Here is a 12,745-nt window from a genome sequence, read left to right as displayed (position 1 = left end):
TATTTATTTCAGAATCCCCTTCCCTCCCCCATTTCTGAAGAAGGCTCCAGGCCCAAAATGTCAGGTTTCCTGCTCCTCTGATGCTGCTTGGTCTGCTGTGTTCATCCAGCTCCACACCTTGTTATCGCAGATTCTCCAGCATTGGCAGTTCCTGCTATCTCTACATTTTTGAAATTATCTTTTGGGATGTGGGCGTTGCTACCTAGCCAGCATTTATTGCCCGTCCCTAGTTGCCCCTGAGAAGGTGGTTGTGAGCTGCCTTATTGAACCACTGCAGTCCATGTGCTATTACAACATGTAATGCAATGTTTAGTAGATTTACATACAGTCATACAGCACTGAAACAGAATCTTCGGTCCAACCAGTCCATGCTGAACACAATCCCAAACTAAACTAGTCCCACCTGCCTGCTCCTGGCCCATTTCTCTCCAAACCTTTCTTATTCATATATCCATCCAAATGTCTTTTAAACATTGCAATTGTACCCGCATTCATAACTTCATCAGGAAGCTCGTTCCACATGCAAACCACCCTCTATGTAAAAAAATTTGCCTCATGTCTTTTTTACATCTCTCTCCTCTCACCTTAAAAAATGTCCCCCCTAGTCTTGAAATTCCCCATCTTAAGGAAAAGACAACTACCATTAACTCTTTCTATACCATTCATTATTTTGTAAACTTCTATCAGGTCACTTCTCAATTTCCTACACTGCAGTGAAAAAAGTCCCAGCCTATCCAGCTTTTCCTTATAACTCAAACCTTCCATACCCAGCAACATCCTGGTAAATCTCTTCTGAACCCTCTCTAGCTTGGTAACATCCTTGCTATAATTGGGCGACCAGAACTGACACAGTGTTCCAGAAGATGTCCTGTACAACCTCAACATAACATCCCAATTCAAAGGACTGAGCAATGAAGGCAAGCGTGCCAAATGCCAGGGTTTGTTCCTGATGATAACAACTCTCACTGGGATTGGTCTCTGGTGATAATGACTCTCACTGGGATTGGTTTTTGGTGATGACTCTCTCTGGATTTGGTCTCTGGTGATAATGATCCTCAACTGGGGGTGGTTCATGGAGATAGTGACTCTCAATGGAGTTGGTTCCCAGTGGATAGGTTGCCTCTACTTACCAAAGTTGACTTGCCAACCAACCTGCACTTTCCTGTTTGTTCCTACACTATGAATGTGTATTCTTGTGAAGTGTTCTGCAAGATAAAAAGTTTTGACAAAATGTTTTTTTTTCTGAAATACACAATTTTTACCAAAGGGGATTAATTACTCAAAGTAGAGATAACAAGGTGTAGAGCTGGATGAACACAGCAGGCCAAGCAGCAATTCAGGAGCAGGAAGGCTGACGTTTCGGGCCTAAACCCTTCTTCAGAAATGGGGGAGGGGAAGGGGGTTCTGAAATAAATAGGGAGAGAGGGGGAGGCGGATAGAAGATGGATAGAGGAGAAAATAGGTGGAGAGGAGACAGACAGGTCAAAGAGGCGGGGATGGAGCCAGTAAAGGTGAGGAGGTAGGGAGGAAATAGGTCAGTCCAGGGAGGACGGACAGGTCAAGGAGGGCAGGATGAGGTTAGTAGGTAGGAGATGGGGGAGGGGCTTGAGGTGGGAGGAAGGGATAGGTGGGAGGAAGGACAGGTTAGGGAGGCGGGGACGAGCTGGGCTGGTTTTGTGATGCAGTAGGGGGAGGGGATATTTTGCAGCTTACTCAAAGTGTTCAGAGATAGTAGGAACTGCAGATGCTGGTGAATCCGAGACAACAACTTGCAGGGCTGGATGAACACAGCAGGCCAAGCAGCCTCTCTGCTCCTATGATGCTGCTTGGCCTGCTGTGTTCATCCAGCCCTGCACCTTGTTGTCTCAAAGTGTTCAGGTTGCGTTTAAAGTGGCAGAACCACTTGTTTTGTGGCTGTTAGGATTATTCAGCCACATGCCACATTTACAATAATAAATGAAGCTCACCGCTACGCAATATCAGAACTGCGTAGCCCCAATGCACCTTTGTACCAGCCAAGCAGGACAAGACAGCAGCATGTATGTATCCCCAAGGCTCAATTTGCTGACTTGGCTGGCATACCAATTTACACATAGTCTACGTAACCTGACCTCATTGTTTTATAAATGTAACCTTTTCAGAGGATCAAATTGATTTGGTACCAGAGTTGTGATTCCTATGATCCTTGCACGTCTGCAGGTGTGATGAGGAGGTGCCAAGCATTTTTGTTGAAGGTTCACAAGGATAATTATAGCCCAGTTATTCACTAGCAACTGAAAGGTTACTGTGTGAGGTCAAGCACGAACACCACTGCTCCAGTCCGATTGTTTTTCCTTCTAAGTCTCCCCCACAGAGCTTGACAATGACATAGATGAGTCATGACAGACAAAGTTTTCCAACAAGAGCTGGGCCAGTCGACTGTGAAGAGATGGAAGAATTTCTGCTCTACTTTTCACACCCCCTCCCCCATCTTGAACTTGTTTCTTTAAGGTTGCGAGCTAGTTGCTGCAGCTTCCTCTCATCTCCCTTTCATTCCACATCGAGCACAGCTTTGGGTTCAAGCATGATACTCATACTCAAAGTTGATGGGGGGTGGGGTGTTGCTGCTACGGTACATGTTTTAACAATTGTTTTATAGCCTGCGCCTACAGTATTAGCAATGATGCAAGCTGCTCATGAAGAGTCTTGAGAAGAACTGTTTCATGAGAAGTTACAAAAATATGAGCCAAAAGTATACGATTAAACTCAATTCACAATTGAGGAGAAATATCCCTGATCAGAAAGTATTTGAAGCAAATAACGTCGATGTATTTAAGAGACAGCTATGTAAGCACATGAAGGAGGAAGGAATAGATTGTGGATAGGGTGAGATGAAGCAGGATGGAAAGGTGTTCAGGTGAAGAATAAGCATTGGCACAGAGAACGGCCTTGCGCATTTCAGGAACTGTTGCACCTGATAGTGCTGTAAGCATCTTTCCAATTGGGGAACCACTGTCACAGGAGGTTGATCCCACCAGAATCGCACACGTTATCCCTTGTGTTCACTGGGATCATAGAATCAATGATGAGGAGTGGGAAGGCACACTTCCTCAATTAGCCATTCTGTGGCCTTTTTTGGTCAGATTATCAATGAAGAGCTGAATCTGGCAAGATTTGCTCTGGAACCAGCAGAGTGACAATGATGAGTTGCATTTATACACCACCTTTAATACAGGAAAAAAGTATCCCCAGGTGATTCACAAGAGAGTTATCAGACTCTGACTCTGGTCTGAGATGGATGGAAGACGGTTCTAGGTGACATGTCAGTATGTAGCTGTATCTGACAGTGAAAGATCTGGACATCACAGGCACAGCAATGTACGTTCACTTTAGGTTGAGGGTCAGAATAAGCAGAGGCCGAATTGGCTTGGGTAGCACTGGCCCAAGACGGTGTGGAATCAGAAGAGGAAGAAAGCACCATAACAGAATTTCAAATCAGCACTGTCTTCTGAATAGCCACATCCACAGCAAATCTGGAAACACTTTCCCTAACCTTGCTCGACCTTTCCTTAATGAAAATGGTGAGATTGGTTTAAGTAACACCAGTCTGTTTCATGCCCTTTCAGCCAGAGAAATCGGTTCTGATTATGCCTTTTGGAGCACTCTGACCTCTTGACCCCATCTTTAGTGGGAGGTCAGGTTCTTAGTCAGAGGGGGACTCACAAGATGAGGGAACTACAAAAAACTGCAAGACTTGTAATTTAACAAACTACAAAACAAGGACTATGTTCCCCTTTTTGCCTGAATTCAAATGTGAAAGTACAATACAGAGGATAACAAAATACTATAGATGCTAGAAATCTGAAATCAGAAAGTGCTAGAGAAACTCATCAGGTCTGGCAACATCTGTGCCAACAAAAAGGAACCAATTCTGAAGGTGTCATTCTGGACACAAAATGTTAACTCTGCTTCTCTTCAGAGGTGCTGCCAGACATATTGAACTTCTCCAGCACAATGGTTTTATTTCAATAACCCATGCTCTAGCATGCTGCAAGTAGCATGGGAATAGCATAGAGAGTGCTTTACTCTGCATCTAACCCCATGCTGTACCTATCCTGTACCTGTACCTGTTTGACGTGGAAAATGTAGAAGGGGCTTTCCTTTCTGTTTAAAAGAGTAGATGGAGCTTTATTTACAGTTTAAAGGAGTAGAGGGATCTTTACGTTATATCTAAGCCCATACTTTACTCATCCTAGGAATGTTTGATGGGACAGTGTAAAGGGGCCCTTTACCCTATATCTAACTCTGTGCTGTTAGTGACCTGCACTTTAATACAATTCCAAAAGCCTAAACTGACTGCAGTAAAATTTATGTACTGTTCCATCCTGTTGTAAAAACACTGCAACCTTACTAACTTTATAAGAAACTGCAATGATTAGAAACAGCTCATGCTGCAAATTTCACACACACAGGTGGAACACACCAGAACAGTCAAGCTGCACTCCACTAAAACTTCTCTAAATTCCTGCACACTCCTGTTCACTGACCTCTGACATCTTGCTGTCAACCAAAAGCGTGATGAAGTAATTTACCTCACTCAGCACAAACAAACACTGTCCACAATCACTGCTCAGAACCCTATTTCAGCAGTTCTTTCTCAGTCTTGCATTCCTTAATCGCAAGATTTGATCTTCTGCTTGCCCAGGTCACTGCTCTTTAACCTTCGACCAAACCCCCAGCCCCAAAAGAACATAGACCTTTTTTTGGGCAGTACATATCTGATGAATAATCAGCCTTCTGAAAGGTCAGGGAAGGCCCCAGGCAACTATGAACCGTGTTCCCGGATCTTGAGGGCCTGACACCTCTCCTACTCAGCAGCCTGACTTTGAACAAAGGCTCCTGCTATGTACTGTGCTGAATGAGGTCAAGGGATAATGGGCAATGGTCCGAGACATGCATTTGAAAGGATTTGACCTCATGGCAGCATAGGACACATTAATGTATGCGCAAGGAGGAAGGAGAGTGAGACATAGAGAGGGAGAGTGAACACAAGAGCAAGACAAGAAAGAGAGAGAGAAAGAGAGAGACGCAAGCACAGATAAATGCAGATGAAAAGACACAGAAAGAAAGACTTCCACTTATATTGCACCTTTCACAACCCTGGGTCATCACAAAGCTACTTATAATCAATTAACAGCTTTTAAAGTGGAGACACTGTTTTAACATTGGAAAAGGTGCGGCTAATTTTCACACAGTAAACCCCCACAAGTTCATAATGCTTTGAAAGTGGAGTTGCAGGTGGACAGGGCAGTGTTTGGTACAAGGTGTAGAGCTGGATGAACACAGCAGGCCAAGCAGCACCAGAGGAGCAGGAAGGCTGACGTTTTGGGCCTAGACCCTTCTTCAGAAAGGGTATATTTGGTACATTTGCCTTTACTGGTCAGTGCATTGAGTATAGACGTTGGGAAGTCATGTTGCTGCTGTACAGGACATTGGTTAAGCCACTTTTGGAATACTACATGCAATACTGGTCTACATGCTATAGGAAGGACGTTTTGAAACTTGAAAGGGTTCAGGAAAAAATTACAAAGATGGCGCCAGGGTTGGAGGGTTTGTGCTATAGAGAGAGGCTGAATAGGCTGGGGCTATTTTCCCTGGAGCGTCGGAGACTAAGGAGTGACCTTATAGAGGTTTACGAAATCATGAGGGGCATGGATTAGGTGAATAGTCAAGGTCTTTTCCCTGGGATGTGGGTAAAACTAGAGGGCATAGGTTTAAGGTGAAAGGAGAAAGATTTACAACGGACATAAGGGGTAACTTTTCACGCAGAGGGTGGTGAGTGTATGCAACAAGCTGCCAGAGGGACTGGTGGAGGCTGATACAATAACAACAAGCATCTTAAATCTTAAAAGGCATCTCGATGGGTATATGAATAGGAATATGAATAGGAAGGATTTAGAGGGATATGGGCCAAATGCTGGCAAATGGAACTGGATTAAATTAGGATGTCTGGTCAGCATGGACGAGTTGGACCAAAGGGTCTGTTCCCATGCTGTACAACTCTATGACTTTATATCTGGCAGCATCTGTGGAGAGAAAGCAGAGTCAACTTTTCCAGACCAGTGACCAGGAGGACTCCTTTGTGCCTTTTCCACTACTGGTCTGGGAGACTAAAATGGGAGAGGGAACCCATATGCACGAACAGCAGCAGTGGTAAGGAGATTAAAACCAGAGGCAGAGAGCCCCTTTAATCTGGGTTCTACCAGCCAAAGTTGAAGTGTAATATCACAGGAAAACAAGTAACTGACTGGTGGATATTTCCTCCATGTCTCTTTTGAGTGACTAAGTGATTTAAATCAGGAGACGTTATTACAGCTGAAGAGTACAGTTAGGACATTCACTGCTAAAATGTTAGCATTCAAATTAATTATTTAAATAGAATAGAGGTAGCAGAGTAAGTGTTCACAATTAACAGCCCAGATTGTCAGCCTGCCACTGAAATTTGTGGTACAGTAGTAGCGTCCATGCTTTTGAGCCAGGAGACCTGGGTTCAAATCCCACCTGCTCCAGAGATGTGTTCATAACATCCCTGAACAGGTTGTTTAAAAATATCCTCTTAGCCTGCTGCTTTGAAATCTGCCTCGATAGATTAAAAGGTGAGGCAGACAGAGAAAGTATCCATGCCAATGAGCACTGGAATACCGACAAAATTGCTGTTAATATAGAGCCAACAGTCCCATCAGACCGATCACATCCTGTAATATACACATGGCATTATTAGTGGGCCATCAGTAGAAAGAATCCCTGAAAATACCACCTTCTCAATAACTGGGGCTATAATAAGAGAAGGATGGAGACAGAAAGAGGAGATTCTTTTTTTTACAAAAAGTAAACATGAAGTCGTTGTGTGATGACACCAGCAATAGGAGGGAATACAAGTTGAGCTCTGCTGGGTGACAGTGATATTGGCTTTAAAACCTCCGGATTGAGGAAGGTGAAGGGAGAGAATGGCAGTGTGGGAGACAGTGCACTGCGTTTTAATTTTGAACACAGTAAGGATGCAGCAGGCAAAACAGTGTTTCAGACAAGGATAAGCAGCAGCGGGTCACCTCAGTTTACAAACTGCAAATTGTTACAGAATAGATAGAGTGTGAGAACGAAGATTGAAAAGGAGTGGCTGACAGTTTGGAGAATCTCGCTGTCTCGTGCAGCACTGTTTGCAGATTTCAGGCTATCTGGATTGTGTCATAATCTGAATCATGAACACAGCCAATTACCAACCTTGATGGACTTAATACCCAGAAGCATAGCCATTTTAGGAATGGGCCATTTTGCCTCAAAACACTTAAACTAATTTGATTTAAAAATGATCACAGCAGTCAGGATCATGCATGCCAGGTCCCGCAGGTGTGGCCTCTCGAGACTTGTGGGCTCAGATATTGACCCTGTTGCTTTCCCATGCGTATCATAAATCCAGACCAGATGTGTGCCCTAGGCAGAAACTGTCACTCAATCTCTCAGTGCTGAGGAAACAATTCAGTCACTGAGTCTTAAAGGGCCCAAAATTATTCACATTTTCATTGCAGAACAGCCCCAATGTCAACTGTTGTGGGAAGGTGTGCTCCAGTGAGAGGAGAGCTATTAAAAGGTCTGCAAAGCATAACTGATGTTGAAGAAAGTGGCCAGTTGTGAACACCTGAGACAAATTCACTGAGGTGAATTCACTCAGGTTCCCCTATTCAAACTTGATAGAGCAATGCCATTGTCTTGAATTCAGACAAGGTCACGGTAGTGACCTGCTTGATCATCACCAATACCACCAGTGACCCAAGACAAACAGCTTCACCAAGAATCATGTCAAATATTGTTCAAACTCACTCGACTACCTGCTTTGTTTGATCCACACAGCAATCTAAGAACTGGGCTTTCCCAGCACAGAAACCTGCCAGTATAGTTTTGGGTGGGGAGGTGATAATGACGGATTCAGGGATTCCTGCAGGTCCTGTGTGAGGCCAGGATGAACGTACAGTACTCAGTGACTCAGTTTCTCATTCTCACTGGGAATGTGGGGCTTACAATAGCTGGGTGACCTCTGCTACCTTATTTTAATAATCCCTTTCTAATGAGACAGCCCCCACAGGACAGATATTGGCAGTTCATCCATACCTAACCTTGATATCTACACAGACACAAAAGTACTAGCATCAGTGTCTGTATAGTGATAAGGAACATGTACCCTGGTCCAATGGCTTCTCTCCACTTATGATAAATCCATTATTTTTGTATAAATTTGTGCTGTGTTAGCTGACAGCCTGTTGCAATTGTAACATTTCAAGCACAAGGTGCTCCTGTGCTTGATAAATTTGTTCCTGCCTAACAGCAGTACTCACTTGGAGTTACTTAGATCAGTTCAAGGATCAGTGATCAGTTCAAGGGGCAGAGCGAGTATTTGTCATGGAGAGAGAGAGTCAGAGTTTGTTGGTCAAAGGCAGCAGGAAGTTGCTGCTTTCAGACTGTTGGTCACTCTTTAGAAAGAGGGGAAAGTCTCCAAGAGAAAGAAGTGCTAGTGTTAGCAGTCTCCAGGCAATCAGGGCTTGGGAGAATTCTTGAGCAAGAAGGCGGCTGAAAGTCACTGACTCTGTGTTGGGGCGAGTTACGGCTCAGAAGAGGTCCTGAGAGCCCTGACAGTTCAGTGGCACTGAAAGTGGAGGCGGAAGAAATCTACATGCAGTATTTGCATGGTGCGCTATTAAATATTGAAGCTTAGGGAGACTCTGGGACAATGCCAGGTTAATGAAGCTAGCTGTCTGTGACAATGCTGGAACTGTCCATGAATCCAGCAGATTGCAGTCTCAGAGGAAGAGACTGAAGTAACAGGACATGAATAATTGTTGGGCCAGTCCATGACAGTGTGGCTTCGGACAGAATTCCAAGGCTAGATATTAGAAAGATTTGGAATTTCTTGTAAGGGAGATAAAGTTTTAATGAGGAGATTGTAAGAACTGCCGATGCTGGAGTCTGAGATAACACAATGTGGAGCTGGGGGAACACAGCAGGCCAGACAGCATCAGAGGAGCAGGAAAGCTGACGTTTCGGATCGGGACTCTTCCTGAAGAAGCTGCCTGGCCTGCTGTGTTCCTTCAGCTCCACACTGTGTTATTAAAGTTTTAATGAGATTTGGTGACCCACAGTGTCACTACAATCTGGGTGGATTGCTCAGAAATCATATCTTGACTGTCTGTCCTGACCACATCTGCTATTTGATCTGCTTTGTAGGTGCTTGACCACAATTTATTTGTTAGCCATAGTTACCTCATCTTAATTCTCTATATTACAGATTTAACTTTTCTAATTTTGTAAAGTTTAATTTATTTGTTCAAAACCATGGAATCTCGTGGCTTTATTCTCTTTCTAAGTATCCAGGATTTCAAACTTTGTCTATTTTTAACAAAAAGACAGTTACTGGTCCAAAACCAAATTGTAATACAATTTGTGATCTTGCCTGGGATTGCAACCACCCATCTCCTCACCCAGGCAAAACTTTGCTGTAGGTGGTTCAGCTCCCAGCTGAGCTGAGCTAAGCCCCAGTTGCTGGGATCAGAACCTTGCTCCAGCACCCCAGGGAGGGTTGGATCATATGGCAGAGACCCGACATGATGTATGCCCAACGAGGAACTCTGAGCACCCTCTCCTTCACTCTCCCACCCCATCAGATGCTGAATGGCCTGCAGTGCACTTATACAGTTGTTATCTGAGATAAACTTCAGATTCAGTGAGCCCCTCACCCTCTAACCTAACACGTGAAGTCTGCCTCAGGAGAAAGCTCTCTGAGAGCATGCTGTGATTATTGAGGTCAACGAATCCTTCTCAAAATGGATTATTATCTGCCTATTGAATGGTCAGATGTTGCTGGAAGTGGGATGGGGAAAAGCTCCATCCCTTGATGTTGCAGAGATGATCTGTCAAGTAAAAAAAAGAAGCATGACAGAATGCGTGTAACTCTGTCTAATCTGCCTCCCCCACCCCTGCACCAGCTTGGAGCAGCATCAAACTCTACACTAACTGTATATTCACATGAGCCAAAGGGCTGGAACAGTTTGTTCAGAGACCGATTAGTGCTGGCATTGCACAGGCAACTAAATCAATGCTAGGGCCTGCAGGCAGACCCAGAACTGTCTCTCAGCTCATGCACTCTTTTACTCATGATTCAACTTGACAGTCATCATTAACTCTCTGCACATCACACACACTCAGTGCTCATAACCTCAAGTGCTCTCATCATGCAATGTTCAAATCATAGGTTAAGTTAATAAGGTGAGATGAAGTCAGGTTGGAGGAGATGCATGTGCAACACAAAATCATGGACAGATCAGGCCAAGCAGCATCAGAGGAGCAGGAAAGCTGACGTTTCGGGTTGAGACCCCTCTTCAGGATTTTCTGAAGAAGGGTCTCGACCCGAAACATCAGCTTTCCTGCTCCTCTGATGCTGCTTGGCCTGCTGTGTTCATCCAGCTCTACACCGTGTTATCTCAGATTCTCCAGCATCGGCAGTTCCTACTTTCATGGACAGATCAACTGGGTTAATGGCCTGATGTTCTATTGCTCATTTTCCGTCATTCTAGTCCTCCAATACCTCCAGACCCTTCGACCAGGCAATGATTACTCAGCAACCAAAGTCCACAAACTTCTGGGTGTACCTCAGTCCCAGAATGAACAGGAATGTGGCAGGATCCAACTATTTGGCAGGGTTTTAGTGGCCTTTGTCTGGATTGCAGCCTCTGCTTGAACATGGTCTCCTCGACTGGTTGGGGAGAAGTTGCAGTTGCTCTATGCTAGCAGTTTTGACATCCCCGGCTGCCATAGTTGCCATGATGTGGACTGGGGTGGCCTAGGTCAAAAATCACATGACACCTGGTTATAGTCCAACAGGTTTGTTTGAAGACACAAGCTTTCAGAGTCTCACTCCTTCTTCAGGTGTCAGTGAGAAAGGTGGCATCAGACACAGAATTTATAAAGCAAAAGATTGAAGGGTCATAGAACTGATGCAAATGTATTGAACAAAGCTAAGATGGCCGTTAAATCTTTTATCAGTTAGAAAGGATTAATATGCAAATCCCAGAATTTCTTTCAAGTCACTGTCCCGAGATAACTAAAGGTTTTGTCAGTGTTCCAGAGGTGACATTTCAGGTCAGACAATGCAGTTTAGGTATGAGAACTTGTTTAGAATCTAAGGTAACAAGGTGTAGAGCTGGATGAATACAGCAGGCCAAGCAGCACCAGAGGAGCAGGAAAGCTGACGTTTCGGGTCTAGACCCTTCTTCAGAAAAGAATCTAGCTCTGTATTAACTTGGAGCCAGATGGATTTTATTTCCAAAGTAGGAATTTATAAAATGCCACACTGACTGTTTACAAATTGTGTGCTTTTTAAACAAAATAGAATATATCGGCAAGTACAAATCTGCAAATGCAAATTCACCCCATAGTTTTATATATATGTGTGTGTGTGTGTGTGCATGCTTGATAGAGAGAGTGTGTGAGTGTGTGTTGTGTGTGAATGTGAGTGTGTGTGTGTGAGTGTGTGTGTGTGAGTATGTGTGTGTGAGGGTGTTTGTGTGAGAGGGTGTGTGTCTACGTCTGCGTGTGGGTGAGTGTGTGTGTGAGAGTGTATTATGTGGTGGGGTCACCTGTAGTGCAACATGAGCCCAAGATCCTGGTTGAGGCTGTCCTCATGGGTACAAGACTTGGCTATCAACCTCTGCTCGAAAACTCTGCGTTGTTGTGTATCCCGAAGTCAGTCTTGGAGGACGTTTACCTGAAGATCCGAGTCCAAATGTCCTTGACCACTAAAGTGTTCCCCCACTGGGAGGGAACATCTCTGTCTGGCGATTGTTGTGTGGTGTCCATTGATCCATTGTCGTAGTGTCTGCACGGTCTCATCGATATATCATGCCTTGGGGCACTTTGCCTGCAGCGTATGAGATAGACAATGTTGGTTGAGTCACATTAGTATCTGCCACACACACAAGACCAATCACAACATTGTCATCAAACCAGCAGACAAAGGAGGAGCCATTGTCAAACAGAATAAAATGGACTACTGCAAGGAAGCGTAAAGACAACTGAACCACCAGGAACATTACAGACACTACCTGCCGATCCGACCAAAGAACACATCTGTGAACTCAACAGACTGATCAAGGCTTTTGATCCAGTCCTTCAGAGCACTCTACACATTCTCATCCTGCATACTTCTTGCGTAGGGACTTATGCTGCCTTCTGAAGATACACAAAGCCAGCACACCTGGGCATTCCATCACATCAGGCAATGCGACCCTGTGTGAGAATCTCTCTGGCTATGTCGAGGGCATCTTGAAACACATTGTGCAGGGAACCCCCAGCTTCTGTCGCAACACATACATTTCTTCAGAAACTCAGCACCCACATACCAATCGAACACTCTTCATCACAATGGACGTTTCGGCACTCGCACTCTACACCAGCATCCCCCATGACGACGGCATCACTGCAACAGCTTCAGTACTCAATACCAACAACGGACAATTTCCAGACGCCATCCTGCAACTCATCTGCTTCATCCTCAATCAAAACATCTTCATATTTCACAACCAGTTCTTCATCCAGACACACGGAACAGCCATGGGAACCAGATTTGCCCCTCAATATGCCAACATTTTCATACATAATTCGAACAAGACTTCTTTGCTGCACAGGACCTCCAACCAACGCTATACACCAGATACACTGA

This window comes from Rhincodon typus, chromosome 46 (assembly GCF_021869965.1).
Source record: "Rhincodon typus isolate 14 chromosome 46, sRhiTyp1.1, whole genome shotgun sequence".
In the NCBI taxonomy this organism is placed as follows: Eukaryota; Metazoa; Chordata; class Chondrichthyes; order Orectolobiformes; family Rhincodontidae; genus Rhincodon; species Rhincodon typus.
This window is presented reverse-complemented; position numbering follows the sequence as displayed.